Raw genomic sequence first — 24,429 nt, 5'->3', positions numbered from 1 at the left:
CGGCTCCGGTTTACCGTCCTGGGCAGCGGGTTTGGCTTTCCACCCGGGATCTCCCTCTCCGGGTGGAATCCAGGAAGTTGGCTCCTCGTTTTATAGGCCCCTTTAAAGTGGTGCGTCGGGTGAATCCTGTGGCTTACAGGCTGCGGCTTCCGACTTCTATGAGGGTTCATCCGACGTTTCATGTGTCCCTGTTGAAGCCATTCCTCTCATCGCCCTTGGCCCCGCCACTGCCTACGGTTCCTCCGCCTCGGTTTATTGGTCAGCCCATTTACACGGTGCGGAGAATACTGGGTTGTAGGCGGAGGGGTAGGGGGTTTCAGTTCTTGGTGGATTGGGAGGGGTACGGGATAGAAGAGCGTTCTTGGGTGCCTCAAAGGGATATTTTAGATCCCAGCCTGATCGTTGATTTCCGGCGGCTGAATCCCGAGGCCCCCAGGTGAACGTCTGGTGCCGTTCGTCGGGGGAGGGTACTGTTACGTTTTGGTTACTGACTACGGTCGGGAACCACCCACCATTTCTGTCACCTGTCATCTGACTACTGTCACTTGTTTTCCCTGTCATTTAGTGCTGTCACTTAGGGGTTGGCTTCTGATTGGCTGTCACGGGGGTGTGTGTGGAATGTTGGTATTTGGTGTCTATTTAACATTCCTTCCTTCTGCTTGTTATTCGTCAGGTCTTCACTATAGGCATTCGGAGATAACGCGGCCGGTTCCAGTTCTGGACCACCACTAAGCTCCATTATCTTATTCTCTCGTTCCTTTGCCCTCGGCATAGTATCCTAGTATTACTCTTTGTGTTCTTTACTATTAAAGTCGAACCTGTTCAAGAGTATACCATCTCTGTCTATATGATTGCCTACAACAATTGGAACTCACCTATCTCCATCCTGACAGGGGGCTGTGTTGTTGACTTCCCAAATGTAAATGGTTAGAGGGCCCTAATATTATGGGGTTGCTGGTAGGTAATTAAATCAGCTAATTTACATGCAAGGCAGCTGTGCCTACGAAGACAATGGAAAGGTAATAATAAAAGTTTGGTGACATAGCAACTAAATTTAGAACAGTAGGCTATTTGAATTTCTTGATTAGAGTTCACACATAGAGGAGCCTCAAATACTTTGCCAACAAAGAGACCAGTTGGTCATGTCAGTGAGAGGAGTTTCAGGCCAGGATGTGAAATTAAGATAATATACGGTGACTGAGACCCAAATGGTCCCAGCTGTGTGAAGACAGACCAAGTGAAATATAACTTAAGGTTTGAGTAAAGAAAGTCTTCAAGAAATAACGTCAAAAACAATACATCTTCAAAGTAAATCTGGTGTAGAAACTGTTTATACTAAGGAAGACCAAGTGTTATTATTAAGAATGCATATTCTATGATGGAATAATGTTGTTAAATGTATTTTTACAGGGATAAGTTTAATAGATAACTATGACACCTTTGATTGAAAGTAAAACTGCTTGTTTAAAGAACCACAGTGAACTCACAATCCAAATTAAAACAACTTTAAGAATATGGTGTAATATTATGATAAAAATATTCTAAATGATATGATAATGTTATGTAAAACAAGACCAAGAATAATATTGGTATATTGTAGTAAACTAAAGATTAATTCAAGTGGATTTGACCTATATTACAAGATGTGGTTAATGTAGCCGTTTGCTGGAGGAGGTTCACAGATTCATTGTTGTTTGAAATGTACCAAAGGCTCGATGCTGATTGGGCCGGCAAAGATGGCGTCGCTATGAAAATGACGTCATAGAGCCGGCTCATGATTCATTATAAATATGGTGGGTTTGAACGAAGACGGGAGATCAGAGAAAAAGGCATGAGAAGACGGAATAATACGTAGAACGGACTGCCCCATCGATGAAGAACAAGTTATATCCACGTTGCCAAAGACTGGATACGATCAGCGGACATTTTTGTTAGATTCGTTTGGAGAACGCCGATTCAGACCTTGAATTGTTGTATACATCCAGTGTTTTTGAGTGACAGCAAGTGTTTTTAAGAAGCAGCCATTGTTTGCTTTTGTTAATAAACTTGCAAGAAACATCAGAAGCGCTTGTCTGGACATCCCATTCTTAACGAGTATTACTTCTGGTTTGACAACAACGAGGGTACCTAGTATCTTTATCCGATACAACACGTGTCCTTAGAATTCCGTACGTAAATCTAAGCAGATCAAGCGTGTTTTAAAAATTCCGTACGTAAATCTACAAGCGTGTTTTTATGATTTATGAAACACAGATTGAGAGGTGTGTGTGTGTGTGTGGATCGTTTTTACGATTGTGGATTCTACTTTTGCGTTTGTTTATTTTTGATAGAAATCTACCCCCATAGATAAGTGCCGGTACTTGGCGCACGGCGCGACGAGTCGAGTGAAAGTTGTGAACGCATTTTTGTGTGCGCGTACTTCTGCTCAGAAAACTGCTGGGTCGGCGTGGTACCGCGTGGGACCACCACTGCACCACTGTGTACGAGACCAGACTCCGAACTTTCGTTTTCATTCATGGACTCAAGAAGATATTCCTGTGTACTTTTTGTTTGCCCTTTAAAGGGACATCGCTGCATTTTTGTTGTTTCTTGGACTCTAGTGTATTTCACCCTTAAAGGGTCAGTGCCGCTTTTTGTGTGTAAATAAATCATGCCCTTGTTTTGGCTAACTCTGAATACCTGTCTGTGTCGTGCTATTGGGGTCGCTTTACAAACCATAACAATCCTGTTCATAAACAGACAGACAAACACAAACACAAGAATAATGGGTGTGAAAACCGAACCTACTTTGCAGAGGTAATGAATTAAAATAGATGGATTATAATTTCATTGTGCCATTATTCAGGGTGCTTTTTTTTTTAGGAATCAAGATACCTTTTCTGTTTTGGTACTGATAGCATAACCACAATATAGCAGAGCTCATTTGGAGTTCAGACAAGCAATTTATGAAAACACAAAAGTCAGTTGCCCACTCATTGCCGACAGCCTCAGTCTATAATGAGATTGCAAATTAGAGTCCTGGCTTCTATGCTTAACAAATACTGAGTGAATTCCCCTGAAGCCATGAGAATAACACATTTGAAATCTTAAATGGAATGGGTTTCCCCTTAAAGGAACACGCCAACATTTTGGGAAATTAGCTTACCGTCTTCTCCAGAGAGAGACAAGAAGATAGATTCCATTCTGATGGACAAGCTAAAAGCAATTGGTTTTGATAGCTTATCAGTGAGCTGGATGCAATCCTACCTGGATGGGAGAGAACAGATGGTAGAGGTAAACGGTACTCTATCCCCCCCCCTCACAGTGAGCTGTGGTGTTCCACAAGGAAGCATACTAGGACTGCTACTCTTCCTAATTTATGCAAATGACATGTCGTCAGCCTGTGACTGCAACTTGTTCCTGTTTGCGGACGACTCAGCCCTGCTGGTCTCTGACAAGAACAAGTTGCAGGTTGAAAAAACCCTCAGCACGGAACTAGGCAAAATCTGCATATGGCTCGCTGATAACAAACTATCATTACACATGGGCAAAACAGAGTCCATTCTCTTCGGTTCAAATAACAAACTCAGCAAGACCGACGGCTTCTCAGTTACAGTGGGTGACAATATTGTCACAAGGAAAGACGAAATTACCTACCTGGGTTCCATCCTAGAGGCAAATCTTTCCTGTGACAAAATGGCATCCAATGTAATAAAAAAAGTCAACCAACGAACTAGATTCTTGTACCGGATCTCCTCTCTGGTAAACAAGAATACCCTGAAGACTCTGGCAGGAGCACTCATTCAAGGGTACTACGACTATGCGTGCACCTCATGGTACCAAAGCACCTCAAAGGCGCTTAAAACAAAATTACAAACATCACAAAACAAACTGGTCAGACTACTACTTGACCTGAACCCCAGAACCCACCTCACCCCTGCCCACTTTGACAACCTAGGATGGCTTAGAGACAGAGTACAGCAACTTGCAATGGGCCTGGTCTACAAGATACACTATATGACCGGGGTACCCATGTACATGTCAAAATACTTCCCAAAGGTCAGTGAATACCACAACCACTACACCAGAGGAAGCTCAACAAATCATGTAAAACCCAGATTCGGCTCAAACAAGGGACTAAACACGTTTCGCAATTATGCCACAACAATGTGGAACGCCCTACCCAAAGCTGTAAAGGAATGTGAATCACTACCCACATTCAAAACCGCTCTTAAAGAGCACCTATGGGAGGCTGCAATTCGAAACTGGCCACCGTAAATGCCCAAAACCCCCACCACCTCCTAATAGACAGTCTCTTCCCCACCGCATGTATATATTCCCTCCCCGCCGTATGTATATTTCTCTCCCACCCACCCACCCCCTCCTAATGTACAGTCCCCTCCCCATCATATATACTCTGTCAGGATCTAGGGGTAACAGTACTGTATATTTGAATACCGTTTATGTCACAAATGTATCAGTACTAAATACCTATATGTCCCTATGCCATAAATGTCATGTATGTTGTGTATGTCATAAATGTCTATATGAATTGAAAATGGGGGACCCTGATGGAAACAAGACAAACGACTTTCTCAGGTCTGCATCCCCTTAACAATTGTATGTATTGAGCCGCATTGGCCGCCTAGTTATAGTTGAAAGTGGGGGTGCAATCTTTTATTTTTTATTTTTTTTATTATAATATTTTTTTTCTGGAGGGGGTCCGGCACGACCCCCTCCACGGCAGATATTTTTTTCATTTAATGAACCTGTACGTGCAATTTCCTGCAATATAGAGCCTTCAATCTTGACCAATAAAGCTGCTCTTTTCACTATACAACTCAGTTTATATTGCAGTATGATAGCCAATTACTATAATAATAATAATATATTAATATATATATATTTATATACTGTATATATACTGTATATTTTTTTTTTGCTCTTTTATTTTTATTAAATCAATCTCCTTTCAAATAGGCCAAGTTTTTAATAAGAAAGAGAGAAAAAATACCAACAAGGAACAATAACAGGGTCTGCTGTAAATATAGCCTATTTTGTGTCTTAATTTGTTATGTTATCCTACACTTTAAGCTGTCTGATATTTCCATTACCTGTAACTATTGGGTCTCTTTCTCTCCTTCTCTGCCTCCTCCCTGAGTCTGCACAGTCACCATATCATTCTACATTAAGGAGAGCAATACACTTATGAATACACTGAACCGGTTTGAATACACAATCTTTATGCTACTCTGTAAAGAAAGGGAGAGAGGGGGGGATATATAATCCAAGTATTTGTGTCTTAATTTGTTATGTTATCCTACACTTTAAGCTGACTGTCTGATATTTCCACTACCTGTAACTCTTTGGTCTCTTTCTCTCCTTCCTGAGTCTGTACAGTCACCATATCATTCTACATTAAGGAGAGCAATACACTTATGAATACACTGAACATCATTATGAAACATTTCTATTGCACCCTTACTTACAATTCATTATGAATTGAAAATGGGGAACCCTGATGTAAACAAGACGAAAGTCTTTCTCTGGTCTGCATCCCCTTAACAATTGTGTGTATTGAGCCGTACTGTACTGTACCCATTCTGCAATCTGTTATTGATTGATTAAAAATGTTATTAACATATTGCAGAATGGGTACAATATAGTACGGCTCAATACACACAATTGTTAAGGGATTGCAGACCAGAGAAAGACTTTTGTTTTGTTTACATCAGGGTCCCCCATTTACAATTCATAAAAAGTAAAGGTGCAATTATCACCGTGCAATCCATTATTTGTGGAGCCCGCCCTTTAAGTCTTTGAGCTATTAGGCTACTAGGGTTCTTACTTTGCGTTTTGGTGTACTGAAAAATGCTCCGATGTCTGTATTCTTTCTTTTTTCTGCCATGTTACCTGGTTGGCTGGACACACACACACATTTTCATTTCAGGTATTGTACCTTAAGATAATTGAACATCTTGATTTACCGTAAATCCTCAAATATAGGACGGGTCTTCTATTTACCTCAGCTGCAAAGAGCACCAGGCCTTTATTAGAGAGGCTTATATAAGAGGCAGGCCTTAATTTCAAAAAATGACACTCATGGACATAATCCCTTCATTTTCAGACTTTTATTGCATTATTATTATTATAAAAAAAATCGTCGTTAATCCGGCCCTGCTCGCGAACGTTAAAATTTGCAAACGAAGTCAACGTTATCCAGCTGACGACACCACATATCTAGATATACAACGTTAGCTAGCGGCTAGCACTAAAGCTAATGCCAACCAGAGGGAAACTTTGTTATTATTATTATTATTATTATTGGTATGACCAGATGGCATTTCGGGATGTGAAACACTTTTATTGTATTGCGTGGTAGAACCTCTACCACTCAATAGTAAACGACATGTCTAACATAAATAATCTTAACAATCGTAAACAACTTACTGGAAAATCCTGCCTGCCACCAAATGACACACTTCTGTGGCCTTTGATATTTACACTCAGCCTACCTGCAGCGCCAGCGCCGTGCGCCACTGTCTGCTCTGCTGGGGTTTGGACTTGGAGAGGCACTGGATCAAACCATATGGGGGAGCAGGGGGGGGGGGTCGCAATCTTTGGAAACTTAAAAACTTGCTATTAAGTGTCATTGCGTATTATTAATTTGATTGAAATTACGTAGTTATGGTTAGATTTATATATGGGAGGGGGGGGGTATATCATATTTTTCATATGATCAAAAAGTGGGGGAGCAAAATCAGACGTTTGCCCCCCCATGTTCAATAGTCGTAGAGCAGCTGCTTCGCGTGCTCTATTGCGGCTATGTTGAGCCGTACTGTATTGTACCCATTCTGGAATCTGTTAAATAAAGTTTTCATTCATTCATTCATAGATACCAGTTTCCTCTCTGTGCGTTCAGTAGAAAGCTATCTGGATGCATGTTAGCCTAGCTAAGCACAATGAATGGAAGCGGACATGGCCGGTTAGCCTTCGGGAAAGGTGTTAGTTGGACAATGCCTAGGGCTAGGCTAACCGGCCATGTCCGCTTCCATTCATTGTTCTAAGCTAGGCTAACGTGCAGCCAGATAGCTTTCTACCGAACGCACAGAGAGGAAACTGGTATCTATTCTTGTCTCTCTCTGGAGAAGACAGTGAGCTAATTTCCCAAAATGTTGGCGTGTTCTTTTAAAACTAAATGCAAACTCATGCAGTACCTTTCCACGGTATCCGTCTGAGCCATTGGCCACGTGGAGTCATTGGCTCTAGGTAAAAAAAAGATTCTCGCCTCGGGACATCCAGGAATTCCTTTCAAGTATACTACTGTTCCCATCTGAGTTGCACTTCAAGAATAATGAGGACGTGTCTGGCTGCTGCCACCTGCTATACAGTAGACTCATCTGGGCCTCGCAAAACACAAAGGCCCAACGGAGAGACCAATCACCTTATGGTGGGTAACAACAACATCGTGTTTCTGTAGGCGGTGGTTGCCATGCCGTTTGAGCATTAGAATGGGAGACATGGTATGACTGTGGGTTTATTTATGGCTATAATGTGTTTTGAAGGACCTCATTACTCTATCGCCGTGTCCTCTTGACTGGAGAGGTTGGAGATTAGCTGTGGAATGAAGAATGTGACCTCCCCTGTCTATCACTCCTCCTCTTCTCCTCTCCTAAAGCCTGCGCCGGGGGGGGGGCTTAGAGGTCCCTCCCTCTGGCATGAGCTGCGTTTGCTGTGTATAGCATGACAAACGGCAAATTTCAAAGTGTAAAGTGTTTATTTTGATGTAGTGCTTCAACTGGAAGATTTGGGTTGGCACTTCCAAGGAAAAGATTAACACAGCTGTTCACTTTACCTTCTTGAGAAATAACCCTATATCCATACCAAGGGATGTGAACGAACACAAAATGTTATTTGGATGATACCTCTAGTAGGGCATTGTGTTATTGTTTGTCTTGGACCATTACTATAACCTATATACTGTGAATTGCAATCAGATCAGCAGATTTATATCAGCTTAGTAAGGTGGGAAACCGAGTTCAGGTGGGTTTATTATACCCTCTACATAAAAGTAAAGTAAAGTAAGAGTGAAGATACTAGTATCATATGAAACAAGACAACCTGGTATCCATTGGTACATAACGCTTTGATCATAATGTTCTAAGCCCTCATACTGTACAAAACATTCAAACCTAACCAAAACACATTTATATTTATTACAGATTTATAACTAGAAAGTAACACTTGACACACAGTGCTGCTGTTGTTGAAATGGGTCTCAGAGATTAAAGCTGCAGGATTATGTACGCTGAGTGACTAGTGGTAAATACTAACTTAATAGTTTAGAAGATCCATCGTTTTCCATTCAATCATTAGTTTTTATCTAAAGAATTGTGACTGTCTGACTGAGGGACGCGGGAAGGGGAGGTGCGGCAGGGGCTGCAGCACCCCCTGCTGGATGGGAGTGTAACTGCAACTGCAAGGTTGTTTTGGCATTTATTCCATTGTAACCGAGGCTACTCAATGTCAAAGAGTGAAGCGGCACTGCAGATTTACCCTACTTCATTGCCAGATCGTCATAGGGGCGCTGTCTCGATAATGCAGTGTTATTAACAGCATGTAGCCGACGCATGAATCGGTTGGGATTCGAATAGACGCGGCCTGGAAGCGTCAACGCGGAACTGGAAATCCGTTGGTATAGACTTTAGAGTAGGCTGCTACAGTAACGTTAGTACTAGTTTGAGTTTGAGTTTAGAGACAGCAGGGTAGCTAGCGCTAACGGCGTGAAAGTGAAAGTATGAGTCAGTTTCAAGTTCAAGTTTCAAGTTTCAAGTTTCTTTAATAGTTGTCATACAGAAGTACAGAATACTTTCATACAAAATGCTTTTTACTGTTATGCTCCAGAGACTGTGCTAGACAAGATAGTATCAAATAACATAGTATAGCATGTAAATTAGAAGTAGAAAATGAGGTCACAGTGTTCAGTATAGACATATGTACAATGTTCGATGCAGAATAGACGTAACTGAGTTACCATATAATATACAATACTATGCAGTGTACTACTGTACAATACTATATAGTGCAAAGCAGAAATGGGATGAGGTACAATTTAGGTACAATTTACAGTAAGGTGTACGAGTTGTAGTGCAATCCTTCATCAATAAATATAAAGTGTGGGGAGTGGGTGCTACAGTGTGTTTGTTTAAAGTGAGTGTGTGCGTGTGGATGTGTGTGCTATGTGCGTTTGATGGTTGTTGTTGTGTAGTGTTCATTGTTCGTTGAGCAGCCTGATGGCCTGGGGATAGAAGCTTCTTCTGAGTCTTTCTGTGCTCGCCTTGAGACTCCGGTATCGCTTGCCTGACCGCAGCAGTTCAAAGAGGCAGTTGTTCGGGTGACTGGAGTCTTTAATGATTCTCTTAGCCTTGCCCCTGCACCGCTTGTTGTAAATGTTCTGGAGGGTGGGGAGCCCCCCTCCAATTGTGCGTTCGGCTGAACGTGTCACTCTTTGTAGTCTGCTTCGGTCTTGTGCAGTGCTATTCCCAAACCAGGAGGTGATGTTGCCAGTCAGGATGCTCTCTATTGTACATGAGTAGAAGTTCTTAAGGATCTTCTGACTGACTTGGAACTTCCTTAGGCGCCTGAGGTAGTAGAGGCGTTGTCGTGCCTTCTTCACAACACTGTCAATGTGTGTGGTCCATGTCAAGTCCTCGGATATGTAGGCTCAGAGGTACTTAAAGCTGTTGACTCTCTCAACCGGTGCCCCGTCGATGCTGAGGGGGCTGTAGTCTTTGACCCCCGACCTCCTGAAGTCCACAATCATCTCCTTTGTTTTGCTGACATTCAGGGAGAGGCTGTTTTCCTGGCACCATCCCGCCAGGACCTTGACCTCTTCCAGGTAGGCCCTCTCGTCGTTGGCAGAGATCAGGCCCACCACCACTGTGTCGTCAGCAAATTTGATGATTGTGTTGCTACTCCGCTGAGCCACACAGTCGTGTGTGTACAGGGAGTAGAGGAGGGGACTCAGAACACAGCCCTGGGGGGCCCCTATGTTGAGGGTGATGGATGAGGAGGTGCAGTTGCCTGCTCTCACCACCTGGGGTCTGCCCGTCAGGAAGTCCAAGACCCACTGGCAGAGGTCATAGTTCAAGCCCAGGTCCCTGAGCTTGGCTATGAGTTTGGAGGGGACTATGGTATTGAATGCCGAGCTGTAGTCGATGAATAGCATTCTCACATAGTTCCCCTTCCTCTTGTCCAGGTGTGATGCTGCTGTGTGCAGCACATGGGCTATGGCGTCCTCCGTGGACCTGTTGGGGCGGTATGCAAATTGCAGGGGGTCCATGTTGATGGGGAGGGAGGAGCAGATGTAGCCCTTTACTAGCTTCTCAAAGCACTTCATGGCTATGGAGGTGAGAGCTACAGGGCGGTAGTCGTTGAGGCAAGCAGGCTTGGATTTTTTGGGTACAGGGATAATAGTGGACTTCTTCAGGCAGGTGGGGATGACAGCCTGTTCTAAGGACAGGTTAAATATGTCAGTGAATACCGGGGCCAGTTGGTCGGCACAGACTTTTAGGACGCGGCCAGGGATGCCGTCCGGTCCTGCTGCCTTCCTGATATTCACTTTTTTAAAGGTCCGCCTCACCTGGCGGGATGGTGCCAGGAAAACGGCCTCTCCCTGAACGTCAGCAAAACAAAAGAGATGATTGTGGACTTCAGAAGGTCGGGGGTCAAGGACTACAGCCCCCTCAGCATCGACGGGGCACCGGTTGAGAGAGTGAACAGCTTTAAGTACCTCGGAGCCTACATATCCGAGGACTTGACATGGACCACACACATTGACAGTGTTGTGAAGAAGGCACGACAACGCCTCTATTTCCTCAGGCGCCTAAGGAAGTTCCAAGTCAGTCAGAAGATCCTTAAGAACTTCTCCTCATGTACAATAGAGAGCATCCTGACTGGCAACATCACCTCCTGGTTTGGGAATAGCACTGCACAAGACCGAAGCAGACTACAAAGAGTGACGCGTTCAGCCGAACGCACAATTGGAGGGGGGCTCCCCACCCTCCAGAACATTTACAACAAGCGGTGCAGGGGCAAGGCTAAGAGAATCATTAAGGACTCCAGTCACCCGAACAACTGCCTCTTTGAACTGCTGCGGTCAGGCAAGTGATACCGGAGTCTCAAGGCGAGCACAGAAAGACTCAGAAGAAGCTTCTATCCCCAGGCCATCAGGCTGCTCAACGAACAATGAACACTACACAACAACCATCAAACGCACATAGCACACACATCCACACGCACACACTCACTTTAAACAAACACACTGTAGCACCCACTCCCCACACTTTATAGCACACACTCACTTTAAACAAACACACTGTAGCACCCACTCCCCACACTTTATATTTATTGATAAAGTATTGCACTACAACTCGTACACCTTACTGTAAATTGTACCTAAATTGTACCTCATCCCATTTCTGCTTTGCACTATATAGTATTGTATATTAGTACACTGCATAGTATTGTATATTATATGGTAACTCAGTTACGTCTATTCTGCATCGAACATTGTACATATGTCTATACTGAACACTGTGACCTCATTTTCTACTTCTAATTTACATGCTATACTATGTTATTGATACTTATCTTGTCTAGCACAGTCTCTGGAGCGTAACAGTAAGAAGCATTTTGTATAAAAGTATTCTGTACTTCTGTATGGCAACTATTAAAGAAACTTGAAACTTGAAACTTGAACTCATGCTCTGTTACCCTGAACACTGAGTCTCCATCAGCAGCAGACCCCCCCCCCCCCCATTGCCGTGGCTTGTGGGCTGGTGTTGTTATTACCAGCATCAAACCTCGAATAGAAGGTATTGAGGTCATTTGCTAAGGAGATGTCACTGTTCAATTTGAGGGAGGTGCCTTTGTAGTCATTCATCGTTTTGAGCCCCTGCCACATAGCTCTGGAGTCAGCCTGTTCAAACTGGAGTTCAATTTTATCCCTGTAGCGCCGTTTTGCCTCTGTCACTGTCCTCCTTACGTTGTATCGCGCCACCTTGTGGTCATTCATGTTGCCTGCCACCAGGCCGGCGTTGTATGCTTTGGTGCGCGCTTTCAGAGCTTCACGGACGGATTTGTCTACCCAGGGTTTTTGATTTGGGTAAACTCTAATTGTGGTAGTGGGGATTGTTTCTTCCACCAAAGTACGAACAAAGTCCAACACTGTCTCCGTGTAGACATTAATGTTATCTGTGACGCGGAACACGCTCCAGTCTGTGCACTCAAACGCAGCCTGGAGCGTCTCCCCCGACTCCACATCCCATTTCTGCACCTCTCGCGAGACTACAGGAGTGCTCTTGATTCTTTGTTTATATTTTGGTGAAAGAAAGATGGTCGCGTGATCAGACTTACCAAAGCCACTAGCCACCCTTGAATTGCGTGTAACAGTGGTCTAAGATGTTACCGCCTCTGGTGTTACAAGTCACATGCTGATAGAAGTCAGGCAAAACCTTTCTCAGATTGGCGCTATTGAAATCACCCACTACTACAATGGCGGTGTTAACGTTCGCTGCTTGGATTCTATTTACCTCGTCGTGAAGTCTGGAGAGAGCGACACTATTGCTGGCTTGCGGTGGAATATACACTCCGACCAGGATGATCGCCGTTAACTCCCTCGGGAGGAAGAAAGGACGACACTTGATGGTTATATATTCCAGGTCGGGGCAGCAGTGGTTCGATAATTCCTTCACGTTGGCTGGATCGCTCCAATTGTTGTTAAACATGAAGGCGATACCTCCTCCACGCTGTTTGCCGGACTCTGCTGTTCTATCCTTGCGTTGGATGAAGAAGTGATCGGCCGGTTGGATGGCGTGATCTGGGGTTCCTGGCGACAGCCACGTTTCAATGAAGCAGAGAACATTGCAGTCTCTAACGTCTCTCTGGAATTGAATCCTTGCTTGGATGTCGTCCAGTTTATTGTCAATTGATTGTACATTGGCTAGAAATATACTGGGTAGTGGCGTTCGGTGTCGTCTGGTTCTCAGTCTATTACGGATCCCAGCTCTCTTCCCTCTCCGCCTGATGATTCCTTTGTTCCTGGGGTCAGGATCTGGTCCCATTGTCCTCAGAATCTCCACAGGCCATTGCTGCGGTTCAGAAAGCTGATCCAGGGAGTAATCCAGTCGGTAAGTTTCCCGTAATCCGATGTCTATAAGTGACTGACGGTCATACACATTAAATGCACCTACTGTTGGTACAGACAAAACTCTTAAAACTATAAATATTAACAAAAGTAAGGACAATCTCGACGGAGCGCACAGACATACACATACACTAGCGGCGCCAGTTCCCCCCGCCAGAGAAATTCACCTTCAAGGCAGAAGACTGGACAAAATGGATAAAGGACTGACTGAAGTGGAGAGCTGCCTGTCGCCCATTCTAACGCAGGACCCTTGAGCAGGTAAGCGATTTTAGATGTATAATCACTTTGGAAGTGTGCGGCTGTTGTCCGAATAGTGAACATTGAAAAATAAAGGCACGATATTTAGAGACGTCCCCGTCCGTCGTAGCATTCTGGTACGGGGGCGCAACAGGTGGGGTAGGCTGGTGATGTATGCTTGTTGTTGCCGCTTGCAATAAATCGTCTTCTGCTTCGTGCATGCATTTAATATGACGGTATTATTATTATTTATCTCTGACTTGACCGCACCCCCAAGTCAGAATGAGTTCCCGCGTCCTTATATTTTTGAATGCATAACCTATTACTATAAATGCTGTGTGTGTGTGTGTGTGTGTGTGTGTGTGTGTGTGTGTGTGTGTGTGTGTGTGTGTGTGTGTGTGTGTGTGTGTGTGTGTGTGTGTGTGTGTGTGTGTGTGTTATTCGGTGAATGAGGCCTATTATTGATTTTTTTAAGGCTGTAAACACAGATGATCGTTGCGCCAGAGTTTAGGACGGCATCGTTGGCACAGCAAATTGGTCTGGATGAAAAACAAGAGCAGCGACTGGCGAACAAACAATCTCAGCATGATAAAAAATGGTGGGAGGAAGAGGACGCTGCGTACACCATGTGGGGGGCACAGGAGGAACAAAGCGCCCTGACACAAAGTTTCTCTGACTCGCAGCTGAAGAGGGCTGGGGGCGAGAGCACGGGGATGCCATTTGAAATGGCCCAGTCGTTATGTTCAGAAATATTTCTGTATTATAGTTGTGCAACGCCAAAGAATGGCACTGTCCTTTCACAGAACAGGTGTTTCTTCATCTGACGAAAGAAAAAAAAGGTTAAAAGTGAAAAAGTTAAAAGAAGAGTAAGAAGCAAAGACTTATAGTATCGCTCTACAAGCTAACATTAACCCCTGTTTCCGTGTCCTATCCGCGGGGGACAATATGGCTTCTAAGATAATTACCACATGACGAGCGCAACAGCCTGGTGAGTGTTAATTGTCGGAAGCCTCATCTCTAAGGAGGAAGAAAGAGGATATGTGACAACCACCGTCACCCGGCACTGTCATTAGACAGCGAGTGGAAGCAGAGTTCAGGAGATCAGCTGTGCGCTAAGGCCTAATGGGTGTGAGTGTAGGAGGCTGGCGGCGGGAAGACATGGAGGTGTGATGGTGTAATGAAATGGAGGCGGTTAGCAATGCCGTTCTTCTGAAATGTGCCGGAGAGAGAGAGAGAGAGAGAGAGAGAGAGAGAGAGAGAGAGAGAGAGAGAGAGAGAGAGAGAGAGAGAGAGAGAGAGAGAGAGAGAGAGAGAGAGAGACATTGGTTATTAATTCCACATCTTATGATGTCACCCGTCTTGCCTCTAATTAGTGTGATAGAACAGCCCCGCGCTGCCTTCATAATTACATAAGTAAGGGTTTCAGGCCCTTGAGTCACATCAACACGGTAATTTTTGTCTTTTGACACAAGGAGCGACCGCTATCGTTATGGTAACGTGCTATATATTTAGGCCTACATAAGGAATTATCTTTACACACCATGTGTGTCTATGTGGGTGAATACATGTGCATACACATGTAATTACCCCCTCGAAAACGAGATGGTAAATCTCATGGGGTTTATCCTAATGAATGACATTTCCAACAAAATATATGTATGAGTGCAAATAATATATTTTAGCCGATTTTCTTTCCACCGGACACTTCTGGGTCAGTTCCATGCCCGGACTAAAAGCAAATTGCTTCCCTTCATCCCTTCATGTGCAATTAAAATACCACTCAGGAATGCGTAACACAGTCCCTACCCGCCATACACACACACGTCACACACAGTCACACACGTCACACGCACGCACGCACGCATGCACGCAGTTTTGTACTGCCGGCCCCTATCCACCATCTCTCTGTTTCTGATTTCGGGGAGACATGCAGTTGAAATACCCGGCGTGTCTTCTCACAATGCTTTTTCACGACGCCCCAGATCCATCAATGCAGGGGCCATTGTGGCTCATTGTGCGCATCCATTAACTGTATCTATGGTGCAAGCTCACAAAGGACCAGTTTGAAGAGGGTCACTGGTGCGTGGGCCTCTCGCTGTCATAAATCTGGTGCAGTCCCGGACTGAACCTCCCTTGTGCTCAGCTAATGGCGCTCTAATCGCTCGTACCACTTCGTGGGTGGGATGTGGAGAGGGGCGGGGGGTTGGGGAAGGGGTGGTGGAGGGGGGAGGGGGTGCAAGAGCATTACTCATTTGTTTCCGAGCTCTGAGACCAATGAGCCCGAACTAATCACCCACGGTTTTTGTCTTTTCTGCAGAAAAGAGGAGCACAAATTGGCCAACCATTTTAGAGACACTTCCTTTGTCAAGATATTGATATTAATCACTGTCCTCATCCCTGACTCCAGTACAGTGATAATATCCATATGAATAAAATATAGGCTGTGCATGAGGGATGGTCATGAAGCTTCAGAATACATCTCATTGTTCCTCGCTGCTCAAGTGGGTCAGAACCTCCTCACCTCCCTGGAAACCACTGTGGGTTTAGAGACTGTCCAGAGAGACCTGCAATATTAATGCCCCCCCCCCCCCCCCCCCTTAATACCGGGAGGATCCTCTCTGCAATGAATTCCGATCATAAATATAGCTTTATGTTTTTGGTTACTGGGCCGGAAGCCAGTCTTGGTCATTATAGTCAGTAATTGTTTCCTCTATGACTGTAGGCAGCGTGTTTACAGCAGTAGAGCATTGTTTACAGCAAGTATTAAACCTGTGGAGACATAATGAAGACATGGCCTAATGTGGTTCTCTACACATGCATCCAGGGGTGCACACACATGCTCACACGCACGCACACACACACACCATCACTGTTAAAATATAATGATCGCCAAAAACAAGTAGCACAGCATAGTATGGCCGTGATAAAAATGTGCACTGTAAGCTACATTTTCACGGCCGATGCAAATCACAATGCATACACCCATGTGGGAGACAATAGAAAGCAAGCTGTCAAATTAAAATGAATTCTAAATAATTGTTCTGAGGTGGGGTTATGCGTGCAGCGGTGGACTAAAGCACCACCTTGCACGGATGACATCGCGGGTTGCAGTCCAGCTCATTAGGTGACTTGCTGTTTCACGTCTTTCCTGACAATAAGCGGCTTTGCGTTACTGTAACGGTGAATACCTTTCTGTATCAAGGTCACAGACTGTTGGCTGTTGTTTAATGCAGTCCCTGAGCCCTTGGTATGCGGAGCCATTTCCCTTCCAGCATTGCTATGCAGGTACAGGTGTCCTGCTAATATGCCTGCAGGGCCCAGGGAACGGCCAATCACCCGCCACTCTGCAATCTCATCTAAATCAGGCCACCTCTGGAGAGCTATACCTTGCGTACATACATACCTGTACATTCCACTCAGTATCTCACAGCACATATTTTTGTACAGTATCTTGGGAAAGAGATTCACACAATATTCCTTTGCAGGTTTTCTCCCTCGCCTTCTTTCTGATCTTCCTCTCCAACATCGCGGGCAGCTCCCTCAGACCAGCTCCCTCAGGGTTTGTGCATTGTGGGTCCTCTCTGATGAGGCTCTTATTGGCTTCCCTACTGTATGCCCCCCACACACTTCCAAAGTTCCCCCTCTCTCTCTCTCAACAGATTGATTCCCAAAGAATCCTGGCAGCCATCCTAGCTACCGAAGCACAACGAAATGTGTCCACATATACAACGCTCTCCCAATGCTCAGGGATGCAGAGTTGTGGGATTAATAAAAAACAGAGCCAAAAGAGAAGGATGCTTTTATTCAAGGGCCCCCAACCCACCCTTTTCCGTATGGCGCAGGAGTCCTCGGAGGAAGTCTTAAGTGCTTGAGAGATGATGGCTCTTTCCTGCCAAACGCTGTAGGACTGTGAATGGATCGAAGCCAGTCGTACCTAATTAATCCATATCTTCAGAGCAATATACCATTTAGGATCACTTCAGATGCACTTATTTCATATGGTTTAGTAAAATCTATCCAAGGCAATCTGAGGTCAGTGAAAAGCATTTTGTGTGTGTGTGTGTGTGTGTGTGTGTGTGTGTGTGTGTGTGTGTGTGTGTGTGTGTGTGTGTGTGTGTGTGTGTGTGTGTGTGTGTGTGTGTGTGTGTGTGTGTGTCAGTGGCGAATCCTTATGGAAGCCAACGGAAGCCATGCCTCCCTAATATTAAAATATGAATTAATATCAAATATGAAATATGAAAAAAAAAAAAATATTAATATAGTTTACATTCTTTTTCATCTGTGCATCTGTGATATAATTTTTTTTTTTTTTTTAAATGTCTCCCTCTTCTCCTTCTCACTCCCTCTAACACACTGTCAGCCTCACTATGCTCACTGCAGCAGGAGAGGAGGCAGATGGTAGGTCTCTTTCTCCAGGCTTCCAGCATTATAGAGTCCAAATCCGATCCTAGCCAATCAGATTCGAGCTGACTGCCACACCCTAAAAGTTTAAAACGGGGCTGAGAGGAAAAAACTCAGCATATTTTCCCCTCTGCACTCTGAACATTGTATTAACCCGTAACTGTTCCCACGGGCCGAATATTGCCCCGATCCTCGCGAGATTAAATCCACGGGGACCTCTCGGCGTGCCGAAGCTTTTCCTAAATCACTTCCATCATCGAAAACGAGGGGAAAAGGTCGGCTCGCGACCCTGAAAATGTCGCGTGATTTTAAAAACGCTGTATTAAGTGAGCCTATTATGGGATCCACGCGAGCTTTCTATCGTGGAAACATCTGGGCGTCCCGCAACTTTTACTGATTCACATGTAGCCCCTAAAATGCTTAGAAAAGGAAAACAGAAAGCGTGGAATAAACTCGCCGAAACGGAAAAGTGTCCCACGGGCGCGCCGTGATTCCGATCCGCGTGAAAATATTCACGGCCATAGAGGAGACCGTGGGACACCTTTTTGCAACCGAATATGTGTCTCGAATTTGCTCCCACGCGGCGCGCAAAATCGTGCAAGGAAAAATCGGACCAAAAATTAACCAATGCTCCAGCAGTATTAATGACCCTGATGTAAACAAGACAAACGTCTTTCTCTGGTCTGCATCCCCTTATACAATTGTGTGTATTGAGCCGTACTGTATTGTACCCATTCTGCAATCTGTTAAATAAAAAAAAAGAACGTTTGACTGGCCGCCGAGCCATACTGTAGTGTACATGGTGACCGCTTGACTAAAAAAAAAAAAAAAAACTCTGCCAGTATTTATATAACTAGGTTATAGGATAACCTTTCGTTATATTATCATACTGTTATCGCGTCTCGCTCTTGCCATAATGAGATATGGGGCAGAGCAGACGCGTGACCCGACAAGTGTACCCCCTGAGGGCCCGTAAGCCCTACTACCAGGGGGAGGGGAATCCCGTCCACCCGCCCGTCCTAGCGAAGGGGGGGAGGCAGTCAACTCCACCAAAGTGCGAAAAAAAGGGAACCAGAAACCCCTAAAAGCGCACAGTACAGGCGGGACCACGTGTGACACATCACCCCGTGGCACACACCCACACACCCCTGCTAACCCACCGACTGGCGGGACGCAGGGGAGGTCCCAGACCTCAGAACCGCCTGGGAGACAGAACCCCCAGTCATGTCCATGAGGTAAAACTTAACAAAGGGACCCGGGGAGGACCAGGAGGCCGCAGCACAGATGTCCTCCACCGAGGCCCCCTAACAAGGCGGCAGAGGCCGCCACTCCATGAGTGGAGTGCGCCCTGACACCCGCAGGGGGGACCTGTCCAGCCAACGTGTAGCAAAGGGCAATGCCCTCGCACAACCAATGTGACAGGCGCTGCTTGGACAGTGCCTTACCAGCGCAAGGGCCACCATAACAAACAAATAGTTGATCGGCAACCCTGAGATCCTGCGTCCGACTGAGGTAAACCCCCAAAGCACGGACAGGACATGACAGATGAAGGCTCGCCTCTAACCCACTAGCGTGAGGAGGCGGATGAAACGCCTGAATCACAATATCCCTGGAGCGAAAAGATCTCCGGATATTCTTTGGCACGAAGACTAGATTAGGCCTCAGAGTCGCACCGCTATTGGCACGAATAGACAGGCACTCAGGCCGCACCGAGAGAGCACACAGCTCACCCACATGCTTAGCGGAGGTGATGGCCAGCAGGAACGCAGTCTTGAAAGACAGCTGCTCCAACGGCGCCTGCTCAAGAGGCTCAAACGGGGCCTCCGACAACCGGCCGAGGACCAGTTGGAGGTCCCAACTCGGAGACAGAACGTTCCACGGCGAGACGCCGAGCGCCAAGCAGGAAACGTTTCACAAGAGGGTGGCTGAACAATGTAATGCCCTCAAAACCCACATGACAAGAGGATATAGCTGTGGCGTATACCCTCACCATCGAGGGCGACAGTCTACCCAAAATAGACTGAAGGAAGGAAAGGACAGCTCCAGGGGGCAGGACACCGGGTCCCAGCCCCCCACCTTACACCACTCTTGAAAAGTATGCCACTTACCTACGTAAACCGTGATAGTGGAGGGAGCACGCGCGTTTCGGATGGTGTCGACCACAGAAGGGTCAAGACCCATCCCCTCCAGACTCACCCGCTCAGCAGCCAAACCATCAGTGGCTGACCCAGAACAGGGAACAGCCACAGAGATCCGTGTGCCTGAGAGAGGGCCCGCGATGACCAAGGAACAGGCCACGGCGGGGCTACCAAGAGCTGGATCAGGACCGGGAACCACACAGCCGTGCCCCGGTCCGGCGCAATCAGGTTCAAGTCCTGTGCTCCCGACGTATCCGCTCCAACAGCTGAGCTATCAGGTGTATGGGGAGGAACGCGTACAGAATCCCGGGTGGCCATGGATACATCGAGAAGGCATCCACCCCCAAGGGAGGATTGTCCCCCCGACTGACCGAGAACCATAAGGGGCACTGGTTAGACTGTCAACTCGCAAACAGATCCACCGTGGCTTCCCCGAACCGGTCCCAGACTTGCCTGACTATGTCTGGACGTAGTCTCCATTCGTCGGAATGAGGACCGCCCCGCGACATCACATCCGCGCCCACATTCTGCTTGCCAGGGATGTGGAGCGTCCTCAGGCTGCGCAGATTGAGAGACGCCCATAGCCAGAGCTCGACCGCCGCCCGGTGCAGACGGATGGAGCGTACTCCACCCTGTCTGTTGATATACGACGCTGTCGTCGTGTTGTCCGTCCTGACCAACACGTGCTCGCCCACCACCAGGTGGCCGAGCCCGCTTGAGGACCAAAAGGACCGCCTTCAATTCCAACACATTGATATGCAGTGCAGACCGGGTAGCATGGCACGTCCAGCTGCCCCCTACTGCGTTGGTCCGACACGTTCCCCCCCCCAACCCGTGAGGGAGGCGTCAGTGAAGACCGTGACGTGTGATAGCCTGCTGCCCATGGAGATCCCGCTGGTGAGGGTACCAGTCCTCCCCCAGTGGTCGAGATCCCCCAGTATTGACATGGGAACCTTCAGTCATTTCCACTTGCCTCTCACCAGGTCTATTTTCATACTGTAAAACCACCTCTGTATCTTCCTCATGAAGAGGAGGCCAAGAGGGACCACAGAGTGAGCAGATGCCATCATACTGATTAGGCGCATCACGGACAGCGCCGTAACCGTCCTGCCAGGACGGAGCCCCCTGAGCGCGCCGAGAATATCCACTCGCCGTCGCTTAGAGGGTTGCCCTCATGGGCCTTGAGCTTAGAACCAAGCCCAAGTACTCCACCTGTTGACTGGGAAGAGGAGTACTCTTCTTCCAGTTCACAGCAAAACCCAGACTGAGGAATTCCACCACCAGCCTGGTATGAGACCTGGCGACCTCCTCCGACCGGCTGAGGAGCAGAATGTCGTTGAGATAGAAAATAACTCGTATCCCCTGATGACGTAGAGGCTCCAGCGCGGTCTCTACGCACTTGGTGAATGTGCAGGGGCCAGAGAATAGCCGAACGGCAGCCTCTGGTATTCGTACAGATACAGCTGGGAAAAGTCCATGACGTCGCTTGGCATGGTTAATGTTAACAATGACCAGCGGGGGCGCTCTCATACAGCTGGTGACAACTGCCCGACGCGCCGGCTTTTGTTCATTCATTGGAGGAGCTCCGCGCTGGACTAAGCTCGAGTTCCATTCAATTCCATTACAGCTGGTGACTTCATTCATAGGATGCTACAACGTCCTACAGTATGTCTACAGACTGCATGAATGAATGTTGCTGAATTAAAGAATGAATAAGTTAAACATGTCAATTCAGCAGTCAAAGTGTATAATATTAAAACGTGTCAAATCTAACTTCATTAGATGGCCGACGTACGGCTCTCTTGTCCATTCATTTCATCAAAAGAAAGCGTTAGTGTAATGCTTCTTGGTAACAATAGGTTTGTGTACGCAATGTTGCTGAATAAAATAATGAAACCGTTAAGACCTGTCGAATTAGCAGTGGAGGTGCCAGGTGGGCTCTATTTATAATGATATATTTTGTCTAGTACCGTGGTCTAGTGGTTTATCCCCATTCCTTTCAAGCCGACGCCCGGGGTTTGATTCCCAGCCCTTTCTAATATTTATATATTTTTTTATTATTTATAAAATTAAATTGCCCGCAACGATGTGCATAATACAATAGTAATAATATATAATAAGAATCCAACCAATAGAGCGACATTGTGCAATAAACAAGTAAACAAAGTAGGGCATATCGGCATTTGTACATGAGTTAAGAGTGTTCTCACGCCGCGTCATCAAACCGGAAGTCGGCCATCTTGGCGATAAACTTGGATGTAAACAACGCGTGATTGCATCGAACTAGCAACTCTTCAAGTTCATTTTTGCTCAAAATGGTCAATTATTGCCGTGTTCTTGGCTGTACTAATAGGTCGGATAGGGAAAAGCATTTGGAGTTCTTCAGATTGCCAATTGTCATCACAAATCAAGGAGAAGAGGGCAAACAATTGTCTCAGGAAAGGAGACGTTTGTGGTTGGCCAAACTGAACCAGGATTTCCATGGCAAGACTCTTGTCAACATTCGAGTTTGTTCTGCGCATTTCTTGTCAGGTAATGTGAAATATATTCTTGGCTGGATATGATTGTTATCTCATTTCATAACCTATTACAGTAGTAGTGTAAGACTCAGTTTACGTTATGGTAACGTTACGTCAGGTAACGTTATGTGAAATATTAATAACAGCGACTATCATTTTACAGTGGAATAGTATGATGCTGGATATGATTGTTATCTCATTTCATAACCTACTACAGTGTAAGACTCCGTTTCTGTAAATGTTCCTAAAATGTAGTGTCAAAACAAAGTGTTTCTTGTCAGGTAACGTTATGTGAAATATTAATAACAGCGACTATCATTTTACAGTGGAATAGTATGAGGCTGGATATGATTCTTATCTAATTTCATAACCTACTACAGTGTAAGACTCCGTTTCTGTAAATGTTCCTAAAATGTAGTGTCAAAACAAAGTGTTTCTTGTCAGGTAACGTTATGTGAAATATTAATAACAGCGACTATCATTTTACAGTGGAATAGTATGAGGCTGGATATGATTCTTATCTCATTTCATAACCTACTACAGTAGTAGTGTAAGACTCAGTTTACGTTATGGTAACGTTACGTCAGGTAACGTTATGTGAAATATTAATAACAGCAACTATCATTTTACAGTGGAATAGTATGAGGCTGGATATGATTCTTATCTCATTTCATAACCTACTACAGTGTAAGACTCCGTTTCTGTAAATGTTCCTAAAATGTAGTGTCAAAACAAAGTGTTTCTTGTCAGGTAACGTTATGTGAAATATTAATAACAGCGACTATCATTTTACAGTGGAATAGTATGAGGCTGGATATGATTCTTATCTCATTTCATAACCTACTACAGTAGTAGTGTAAGACTCAGTTTACGTTATGGTAACGTTACGTCAGGTAACGTTATGTGAAATATTAATAACAGCAACTATCATTTTACAGTGGAATAGTATGAGGCTGGATATGATTCTTATCTCATTTCATAACCTACTACAGTGTAAGACTCCGTTTCTGTAAATGTTCCTAAAATGTAGTGTCAAAACAAAGTGTTTCTTGTCAGGTAACGTTATGTGAAATATTAATAACAGCGACTATCATTTTACAGTGGAATAGTATGAGGCTGGATATGATTCTTATCTCATTTCATAACCTACTACAGTGTAAGACTCCGTTTCTGTAAATGTTCCTAAAATGTAGTGTCAAAACAAAGTGTTTCTTGTCAGGTAACGTTATGTGAAATATTAATAACAGCGACTATCATTTTACAGTGGAATAGTATGAGGCTGGATATGATTCTTATCTCATTTCATAACCTACTACAGTAGTAGTGTAAGACTCAGTTTACGTTATGGTAACGTTACGTCAGGTAACGTTATGTGAAATATTAATAACAGCAACTATCATTTTACAGTGGAATAGTATGAGGCTGGATATGATTCTTATCTCATTTCATAACCTACTACAGTGTAAGACTCCGTTTCTGTAAATGTTCCTAAAATGTAGTGTCAAAACAAAGTGTTTCTTGTCAGGTAACGTTATGTGAAATATTAATAACAGCGACTATCATTTTACAGTGGAATAGTATGAGGCTGGATATGATTCTTATCTCATTTCATAACCTACTACAGTAGTAGTGTAAGACTCAGTTTACGTTATGGTAACGTTACGTCAGGTAACGTTATGTGAAATATTAATAACAGCAACTATCATTTTACAGTGGAATAGTATGAGGCTGGATATGATTCTTATCTCATTTCATAACCTACTACAGTGTAAGACTCCGTTTCTGTAAATGTTCCTAAAATGTAGTGTCAAAACAAAGTGTTTCTTGTCAGGTAACGTTATGTGAAATATTAATAACAGCGACTATCATTTTACAGTGGAATAGTATGAGGCTGGATATGATTCTTATCTCATTTCATAACCTACTACAGTGTAAGACTCCGTTTCTG

This window comes from Notolepis coatsorum (assembly GCF_963971535.1).
Source record: "Notolepis coatsorum genome assembly, chromosome: 13".
In the NCBI taxonomy this organism is placed as follows: domain Eukaryota; kingdom Metazoa; phylum Chordata; class Actinopteri; order Aulopiformes; family Paralepididae; genus Notolepis; species Notolepis coatsorum.
This window is presented reverse-complemented; position numbering follows the sequence as displayed.